The sequence below is a fragment of the Phalacrocorax carbo genome, chromosome 12 (genome assembly GCF_963921805.1).
Source record: "Phalacrocorax carbo chromosome 12, bPhaCar2.1, whole genome shotgun sequence".
Lineage (NCBI taxonomy): Eukaryota > Metazoa > Chordata > Aves > Suliformes > Phalacrocoracidae > Phalacrocorax > Phalacrocorax carbo.
This window is the reverse complement of record NC_087524.1, coordinates 2,433,049-2,444,178: the sequence shown is the minus strand read 5'-3', so window position 1 is coordinate 2,444,178 and position 11,130 is coordinate 2,433,049.

Below are 11,130 nucleotides of genomic sequence, written 5' to 3'. Positions count from 1 at the left end.
AGAAAACGTCTCATGGAGAAATTCTGAGCAGTTCTACATTTACTCCATGAGGTGAACTCCGATGGTAAAAAATTGGTATATTGCTGGTCTGGAACTTTTTGATTAAATGTTTTTTTGTTAAAAATATGTGAAAGTCTTGGAAAAAAAACTTACTGTGCTTATTATTTCAACAGAAATTTATCTGTGTTCTTAGATCTTAGATTGAATTTCTGGCCAAACCCACACTCATCCGGGTGGATGTCTGGATGGATAAGTGACTTGAACGACAAAGCTAGGTCTCATGGCAAAGGAGAAGCAAAGGCATGCAGCCTGGCATGGTTAAAAGGATTCCCACTACGGTGGTTTGTAACAGTTCCTTATGAGCTGAGAGTGAAGGCAACACAGCATTAAATCAAGCTGATGCAGAAACTCATACTACCTTAAATAAGAATACATGATTAGATGAGCTCCCCGGTGTAGCTTATCCCCTAGGGAGGACTACATGAGCCATTAACTTATTGGATGATTTTTTTTCAGGATTCAGGCTTGTAAAGAAGAGTGTTCAGAAGGCAATAGGTAAGAACAGTAGAGCAGAAATGGCTATTAGCTATTCAAAGCAAGTATAAAAATATTGAAATTAAGAAGGTCAAATTTGCTTTTCTCAATGACTTGGGCTTTTTTTGAAGTAAATTTTGGGTGTAGAGATGCCACATAGTAATAGTATAACACTGGGAAAAAATTTATTGTGTCATACTGAAAACTATCCTAACAAAATACAGGAGATACAGTCATGGAATCAGCATGAAAATGGAATTTGACTGCCATGAAATGCTGGTGTCACTCACATCTACCCTGCAACACTGTGTCTGACTCAGAGACAGATTTCAGGAATTTCATTTGTAATTCAGCTTTCCTCTACTTGATATATTTATGAGTCTTAAGGAGTTTAACATCCAAGTTTAACTCCATTCTTTCAGTCTTCCTGCACCCCTAGAGGTAAAAGAAGCATTATTATCCTTATTTTACGCATAGCAGACTTAGACACAAAGAGCATGAATGAGTCACCCAAGATCACAGAGCACTTCAGAGTGCGAGCCTATAACACCAGCCAGGACACCTGACTGGGCATCCTATTCTCAGCACTTGACCAAATTCCTTCTTGTAGGAATTGAAAGGATGGAAGCCAATTAGCCACCTGTTTTATTGTTTGGCATTTTCAAGGCATCTGATGTGTGCTAAGTGGAGCGATGTGCTTCACATATACAGGACCTCCTGCTACTCAAGAAGACTGAAGTTTCACACATGACCAGGACCTTTCACTGTGTATAACATAAATTGTACACATTCCAGACTTCTGTTTCTATTAAACAAATGTTTTGACTGGGAGCACTGATTCCATTTCACCTCTGTTGTTTCTGATTTACTATTGCTGTTTCCTTTCTTTCCACTCCTCTTCCTCTTCCAGCACTGGTGCCAACTCACTGGCCACACACACACAGGTCATGGTTGCTAGTAGCCAGTTGGCAGGTGGTGGATATTTTTCTTGCAGCATATGTATGTGTGGATGACTGCTCTTGCTGTGTGACTGACTTAGTTGCTGGCAGTGCTTTTGGCCGGGGTATACTCTCTGGCATTATTTTAGTTCCAGGCGTTTGATGGGTTGACTCTCCTGTTTTGTTCTCCCAGACAGTATTTTTCAGTACTCCCTTTTTTTTCAGCCTGAGACAGTCATGGCTGCGTGGGTGTCTTTTAACGATGTTTGCACAGCTCCAGGCCTTTCTGTCACTTTATATAGCTGTGACGGGAACTGTGGCATGTAGGTATCTATGTGTGTATTCATGCAATGCTGTTCATGGCTACGTGCCTCCCACCGTATGTGCACATGTGCATGCATGGTCCTATGCCCTCTTGATTTTGTGAGTATGTCTGTGCCTATGTGCATATACTTCCATTGGTGTGTCCATCTGTACAGTCTGTGTATACCTGAGTATGCATATTTGTCAATGGAATGGATACATGTCCTTCTGTGTACCCTATCCTTTTAGCATGTACAGAAAAAAATATTTCAAAAGTATTATTAAAGTTGCAAACTCAAACAGCAGATATATGAAAATATTGTCAGTCAGTTTGCTTGCTCATCCTGACTTACGACTCTGTGTATGTACATCTGCTAAGAAAATCACATTTATAGATTTCTAATTAATTCAGTGCTCAAGGCAGACCTATTCTAGGACAGCTGCATGGCAAAGGAGCCTCCTGCCTCATTTATTGCAAAAGCTGGTTGCTTTTTAAAGAATGACGCAGATGATTACAAAATGAAGGTCCTCAGGATCCTTGAGCCAGCATGTCTCATCCCTCCAGACTTCCCTTCGCAGTCTCTCTATATCCTGGACAAAGTCACCTTGCCTAGTTCTCTATTCTGATCTCAAACTCATTTTCCAGCCATTTCCAGCTTTCACCAACTCTTCATGTCTTCTCTTTCCAAACTAGCCACAGTGTCAGCACCAGAACTGTTAATGGAATTTCCTTCTGCGTTTGGCATCCTTCAGTTACATGCCCACATTATCTATTCCCTCCTTTTTCCCAAAATATCTAAACAATTTTCCATTCATGTCAGTTCTGCCTCCATTGTTAATATGCAAAACGTGGTTGCAACGGGCAGTGTCCGACAACCATAACAACAGGCAATTGTCAAGAACATAAGAATAAAACTAGACTTCTGCTAATCTTATTATAAGCAATTCAAGATTCCTGTAACACCCGAAGCACAGACAGAACTTCTCCATTTTAGAAGCTCAGAAGTAAAAATTACTCAAAGAGAGTATGTGAAAAGCAATGAATGAATGAATGAAAAGCCTAACTACATGATGCTATATTCAAAGAGTAACGAATGTTTATGAAGTGGTATAGGACATGTAAAAACAAGGTATACTCCTGAAACATTTTGTTACAAAATGAAGTATTATTTCCCAAGTCCTAAATTCTGTAATTCTTGCTGGCAACATATTTTCATTGAATGATGGAAATTACATATATGTGGCGCTGGTAAATGGTGACATCAGTCAACAAGCAACGTTTATGGGTGCACACTGTGTACTACCTGACAAGAGGAAGACAAAAGTGAAAAGGAATCCTCAGTTCTCTAACCACAGCCAGAAAAGTCAGGAAAACATCCTGAAGAGAACACTAGAGCTTCACCTTGCAAACATAGTGAAAAGACAGGAAAATACGACAGGTCAGAGCAAAGTAGCCCATGAATTTTATCTACAGAAGCAAAATCAAATGCCAAAGTAAAAATACATAAATACAGTCCATAGCTTGCCATGTACACATAGCTGGGTGATGACCTCCAAGTGCTGTGAGGGACTGTAAGCACATAGCCCAACCCAGTATTTGTTGCAAATAAATTAAAATACTCTTAAAGAGTCTCAAAGGTAATGGATAAGTGCCATAACATCTTTTTACTGAATACACTTCCATGGGCTAGTCTGAGACTTCGGTACTATCTGAATAACTAGTAACTTTTCAAAATCAATGTCAGTTTTGACCATGCCAGACCTAGAGTTTAGTGCTCCGAGTACACACTTGTAGTCACCTGATAACGAGAAGCCTTTTCCAGAAGTCTTCCACTCGCCAGTCTCACTGAAGGAACGGGGACGTATGCAATTCATTATAGCTCACAAGACAATTATAGCCAGCCAGTACAGTTACACTGGCAAGAAACTTCCAGTGCTAAGTATGTGGTTCAATGGAGAAAGTGTTACTGGCTAAGCTGCACCAATGACATTTAAAGAAACATTCAGGCTATTCTACCAGGGTTTTGCAAAAGGGAAATTACTTATGTTTACTCTGGAACATTTTTTAGAAACTTCTCCTGCTCATATACTACTATTAAACCATACAAGTTTTCCTACTACTACATAGTAACTTTTCTTTACCCTTGAAAGTATACTGGAAATAGAATTTTTCAGAATGTAATATAATTTTGTTTTCATTACTATTAACAATAGATTTCACTTTGTACTGAAGATCTGTTATTGTAATTCATGCTGCAGTAATTACTTTCCAGTTGCTTAAAAACACAGGTTTCGGGAATCAGAAATGTGACTGACCCCCCCAGTCAGAAACACTATCCATTCAAAATTAGAAGCTGGATGCATATAAAGTAACTATTTTCAACTAACTTCTTGATTTATGAATATTCCTTCCAAAGGCTCAATTGCTAGAAATCCTAACAAAAGGCAAACACAAAAACAAACAGACTATGCCTTAATTAAGTCGCTAAAAACTATTTCTGGAATTTCCAGCATTACGTGTTGGCTGTAATGGTGATGCATATGTGCATTAGAAAGGTTAGTTAAGTCACATTTCTGAGGAAATTTATGAACCTAGTACTAAAATATTTTTATATCATTTTCTTTTTAAAGAGAAAGCCCTTCTCTTCAGTTTGGTACAGCAATAAAAAGTTGGATTATCTCCAAGTTAAAATGCATCGTGCAGGAAAACTTTAACATATACCCATATAACTCCCTCCAATTATTTTACCTCAACCAGTTGCAGAAAATGAATTCAAAAGTAGCCAAAAAAACATCGTTGTTCTATTTTTTTCATGCCTGTTTAAAATTTCCATGGAATTTTTTAGAAAACCTGATTTTTACAAAAATTTCTAGCCAGACTAGATTAGATGGATAGATCTAGAATTTTCAATCCACAGAACACACCTAACCACATAAATTGCTCTCATTGAGATCTTCCCACCTGCCGTTTTACAGGCATACCTCCTAACACCAGGTGCTGGGCATTCAGTCTCCTCTGACCGCTTGCGGGCCTCTCTAACGCCACAGGGTTTAGCAGCAGTGGTGGTGGTTGTGGTGGTAGTACTGAAACAGTACCCTGGAGGACCCACTATATGTACAGTGCCTGCCTCAGACTGTTTACAGTTGAAGTGTAAGATAGCTACACTTCTGGTTTTGTCTGAAATCTATCGTCACTCTTCAGGCATTCTGACTTCTTTAGCTTCAGTGCACCAATACTTCTTTTAGCAGCTTACCAATAGGTATACACCTCTATTCCTCCTGAGCTGTTTCTTACCTTACTTGGGGTTAGAGACTCATCTTAGTTATAAAGTCTGACACAGCCTTCTCATGATTTTTAATTCTGAATTACCTTCAAAACAGAAATCATTTTAATGTATAAAAATACACAAAGTTTTAAAAGTCCAATAGAAAAACACTGCCATTGTTTCAAAGTAATAGTTTATAAATTAATTACAATATCTTGAAATTGAAAACCCAGCTCTGCATTGCTCCCTATTTGAGTAGCTCTAAAAAACATCAAGAGAGTAAGCACAAAATTAAGTAATTTGCTGAACTGAAGTCTAGTGGTTTGAAGCTAACAGAAATAATCCACAAGCTTAATGCAAATTATGTTGAAATGCACCTTTTTGCAAAATAAAGTGCAGGCAGAGAACACAAGGATGTATGTGGTACATACTTCAGACTACATACGTATGCTGAAGGTAGAAAAAACCCAAGGAGCTATAAAACTGGTTGCACAGGCTACAATATTTCATATAGAATATTTTTAAAAGAATGGTGAAAAGTTGAAACAACACAATGGGTAAAAAGATCCTTTCTCCCAAGGGCAAGTACTGTAGCGATCAATTACATCTTGAATTGCAAGAACAAAATTAACTAACTTGATGGAAAGCACCACATTGCAATAAAAGATATCATATACAGATGAACAGGAATTGAGAATGCTATTTATTTGAAACAGCAGGTATAATATACTGTACCTCTATACCTCCTGATGGAATATTTCTAAATGGGCTTACCCATATTTTGCAGCATGACTGCACTTTGATTTATGGAGCCAAAGTAAATGATATGCTTCGCCAATAAAAATTCCTTGCAAAGGCAGCTTTTTCCATTTCATTTTAAAGTGAATATGAAAAGAAACACATACAGAGACTTTTTTTTAACAAACATTGCTATGTAAAATGTGTGATACAGGCATGCAAGTATGTTTGTATATGTGTACAAGGGTATTTTCTGTACTGAAACAGTTTTTGATACAGGAAAGATGAGAAAACACCTCGCATATACGCAGATAGCGCAAACAGTGTTTCCTGTCTGAGGGGTGGAAATAGTAAATGAAAATAATTCAGTTTTGTTTTATAAGTGAATGAAACCTCCTCAGTAATTTTGTGTTATAGAGTAATTCTGTGTTCGTGTGTTAATAGAGGGCACAACCAGTACGAGGTATCAATGTGCTAGCTGCCTGGCAAGTGATAGTAGACTGCAGGCAGCTGACGGATGTAATGCACACTAAATCATGCATTACACATCATGGGAAGATTGCAATACCTGATACCCTGATGGTACTTGCATTGTTAGGATATGATTTTCTTCATGTTTAGCTTCCATTTCTCTTTCAGTGCTGCCATGTAGCCAGTGAAAATAGAAGTGGAATGGTCATTAATACAAGAAGTTTAGGCAGCTATAGATACCCATCCTTAGGGATATTCACAGGATCCAGTTTCAGCCACCTAACTTAGCTGTCTGTGTGGTGGAATCCATCTCACATCATGCTGGATGTCTAAAAGCCAGATGCCTCACCTTTCCAGAGAACTGTAGCTTTAATCTGTTGGGGTTGCCACCAGCCACATCCAGATTCTGCAGAAATCAATCTTACAGAAATAATTGCTTGGCATGCACAGTACAACAATAAGAGGAATGAATCCTTACTCCCGTTAGCCCTTTGCTGTTAGGCATATGAAGTAAACCCTACCAAGTAGATTATATTGCATGGACAATTCTACATTGGTTGTACGAATGACAGGAAAAGATTAAAACCTTTCATGCTAAAAATAAGGAGAAACATTAGATAATTCAGCTCCATGAAAAACTTTACCCAAATCTAACAGAAACCACCAATTCTTCTCCCCACAGGTCTCGTGGAAACGTTGGAAAGAATATTTGGGGAACTAGATCTCAATGGAACTTCAAATCTCTTTTCACTGTTACAATTCAGGTATTTTCAATGGGACTTCGAAACCTTTTGGCGAAGAGTTTGAGGCTGAGAGGTCAAAAAACCCACCACCATTAGCAGATAAGCCTTCCAAGCTATTCGCTCTCTACTTAGATGACCACAGTTTCAACAGGACTACATCATCAGTACCATAACATTTTTCTGCTTTGCTTGTGACATCATAGTATGCAAACTTTCTCACCCCCTTATTGATAGTTAGAGGTAATTATCATATTCATTCTAAGCAGCTTCTCTCCCTGCACTGCACTAATCTCATACTGCATCATCCCTTTCACCGTTCAATCCCATGGCGTTCTCTGCTCACTACTTCCTACCTCTCCTTATCTCAGCTCCTGTGCTGGAGTGTGCTTGCACTGACAAATCAACTTTTGCTAACGTCAGAAAGGGCAACTTCACAGTTTTCCTATTCACAAATCATCCACTGCCACCTGAAGACTCCCCATATAAAGATACATAGTCAAGTTGGAATTACTTTCTACATTTCTTCATAAAACCAAAGTTCATATTTTCAGCAGCTAACAGTACTTACTGTGTGGATGGGGGAAGACAAAACTGTTCAGAAGCACTGAATAAACCAAGTGAACAGACAACATGGTGACCACAGAATCACAGAATGGCGGGGGTTGGAAGGGACCTCTGGAGACCATCTCGTCCAACACCCCACTTGAGCAGGCACACCCAGAGCAGGGGGCACAGGACCGTCGAGGCCGGGTTTGAAGCTCTCCAGGGAAGGAGATTCCACAACCTCTCTGGGCAGCCTGTTCCACAGCTCCGTCACCCTCACAGTTTTTTCTCACATTTAGGTGGAACTCCCTGTGTTCCAACTTGGGCCCATCGCTCCTTGTCCTGTCGTTGGGCACCACTGAAAAGAGTCCAGCCCAATCCTCTTGACACCCACCCTTTAGATATTTATAAGCATTGATAAGATCCCCCCTCGGTCTTCTATTCTCTAGGCTAATGATGTTTCTGTAAGATTTTTCTCTACCTTCTTGTGATGTCTATTCAGCTTTGCCACTTGACCAACATACATACTTAAGCAGATCATAACTCCTACTAGGGATAACAAAGCAGTATTGTTACTCTGCTGTGAAATCTCAGGATCGATCTTTTATTTGCTGTCAAATAAAAGAATGGGCTACTTTCTCCTCCTTCCTATCAAGCAGGGACACCTCCTTTTGAGAAACCTACTGCATAATTGGTCCCTCTCCTTCCTGTCCAAGCTGGGGCTTGACCTATGGAAGGTCAGCTACCGTTCTAGAACCTTAAAAAGGCCGTATGTCCTGTCACTAGAAGGATTTTCTTCCATGCTCATCATCGTTCTGTTGAATCACTTTTCACTGCAATAAAACAGGGATTACTTAACAGTGATCTGCACTATGTTTTCAGTGACATTTATTATAACTCCCTTCTGCTGTAAAAGATCCTGTAACATGTGGGTCATGAAGCAGAATCCCCGAACTTATCAGTTCCCTTTGGAATAGATTGCTAAAATACTTATTTCTTTTCTGGGAATAAGGAGAAAAGAATTACTGAAGTTTCTTTTGCAATGATAAGTAACCCCATGATGAACTTGCGTTCTCTGAGTCATGAGTGCAAGTGGTATTAAATGCAGTCTGTTAGCAGGAAGATTAATGTAGTAACAAACCATCTTTGAGGACTGGGCACTGCTGACAGGCACTGGAATGCCTTGTGGTAAATACATCTCTTCTGAATGTATCATCATCAGCGGGTTTATTCCAGGTCTGGATCATGTTGCCGTAACTCTGCAATGGCTTTCAAGAGCTTATAAAACATATGAGCAAATTAAGTGAAGCCAGTAAATAATAATAAAATACTTTACATTACCAAAGCACTTTGATCCTAAAGCTCACAAGGAACCCAATTATAATCATATTTAGGCATGAAACAATGTCAATTAGCACCTAGTTTTTCCAAAATTCCTAATATAGATACCAGCTTCCTTCTGAAAATGCCATTAGGTACATATACATCTGCATCTTAAGACACCTAAATACCCTTTTAAAAACAATACAAGTACATAGGTGCTCCACTACATTTAAGTTGCCTTATAGGTTTCAGTTTAATAGAAACCTTAAAACTCTATTTTGCAAAGACCCTATTGAAATAGCAAGCCAAAATCAAATGTAAGCTTCAAGTATTCTGTTCACCTATTTCCTAAAGCTGCCTGTTAGAAATAAAAGACATTTATAATTCCCCTGATGAGATTTTAACTGAAGTATCATACTTTCTAACTTTCCTCTCTAAGTGCAGTAAGAGATGCAAAGAAACAACCCCACAGAGCACTCTATCTTATATCCACAAGAACCAAAAAGTCAGTGCTGCCCCTTGCCTACCCAAGAGAACTGCTTTTCATATCCTACACCATATTTTCCATTGCCTTTGATATACTTGTTCCTCTGTCTAGCTCCAGTATTGGAGTACCTGCCACCTTGGGATACCTCAGTGCCCTACCATGCTCTCTGCAGCACTGCCATCTCGATTTAACACTATTTAGTGATTTATAGATCTCATGGGCTATAGCTAGAGTGAATTCTGAATTGCTGCTACACTAAACTTCCCTTGGACTGCAATCTGGATCCAGCTCCATGCTCTTGTAACTGAAGATGCCAGAACCACTGTTTAAAACTAAGACACCATTCTCCAATCTGTCAAACTTTCAGTGTTGGCAACCAGTCACAGTTGCTTTCTTTACTGTATTTTCTTTACTGCTTCTTTACCAAAACTCCTCACCCTATTCTTTAATCCAGTGCTTCTTAGTTTCTATGACAGTGTCTTTCAAAATGTGTTTTCTAATGATTTCTCATCTGCAGTCCTTACACAAACTACCAATTTTTTTCCTGGAGAAGTCAACCCATAGGTGTGAATTCCAGACCAGCCACTGTGCTGAGAGCTTTGAAGCTGAATAAAACACACCTCAGATCAAGACTGTTTTTAAATAGAAAGGGGCCGAGACGATTAAAGTGGATAAGGAAGATGTGAAAAGCATTGTATTAAGCTGGCCTTTGTTATTTAGTATTTCCTAGGGACCCACACTGCACATAGCAAGGACTTGCTACTGAGTGCGGAAATGAGCCATGGCAAGTTTTTAACATGCTTTGTTATGCTTTAATAGTCAAACCCATTAAACTGTAAAAACGTAACGATGCTCATAAAAGCTTGACACTCCTCGCTAAAGACAAGGCCACTGGAAGCTGCCTCTGCTCCAGCACAACCCTGCTGAGCCACTTTACTAGCTCTCTCACTCCCAGCTCTGGGACATGGCGGCACCGCGGCTGCTTTCAGCTCCTATGGAAGGAGCCTGACCCACCAAAAACACAAAGTAGAGGCTTAGAGCTTTGTTTGACTACAAACTTTTACTGCCTGCTGCAGCCTTTTCCAATTTCAGAACACATTGCTTCACTGCTTCACAGCTGTCGCACTGAGCAGAACCATGGAGGTTAGACCTTGGTGGAGCCATAAGTCTACTACACAACCTTTGCCCAGCTCACTTGGACTACTTTACTAGATCATGCCCATATCTCTGGTGGGGCTCTGGGGGACACTAAGATGCTGGCAACAAAGGTCTAGGAGGACTAACCTATGCAGGTTATGCTTAGCCTCAGAATGCCATCCAATGGTATACTGAGCTACAGAGCTCAGATGCATCTTCTGTTTCTTTTTACAGTATTTCCTCAAGAGAAGCAGCATGAATGAAGAAATGAAATTATTTATCTGGGTATGGAAGTTTCTTATTTGTTTGGAGTTTTTATGTAAAAAACAACAAGCCAATATATGCGGTCCTTTATTTATATCTTGGAAATGCATCTTGCATTTATAGCAAAAGCTGGTGAGGGTTTCAGTTACTCGGGGAGTTCTTTCTACTGTTTTTAAAATCCTGAAGAAACCTCCATCTCCTGAAATCCCCAGAAGGCAAAGTGTTACCAAAGAACTGCAACTGAATGCTTTATTGAACTGATTTTGAACTAACCAGGCAAGTCAGATCTCCATCTGATGGGAAGGTGTGAGGAAAGTGTCCATAAGACTAACGATCAGCAATTACTTATCTAATATTTAAAGCAAGGTACTTCATTTTCTTAG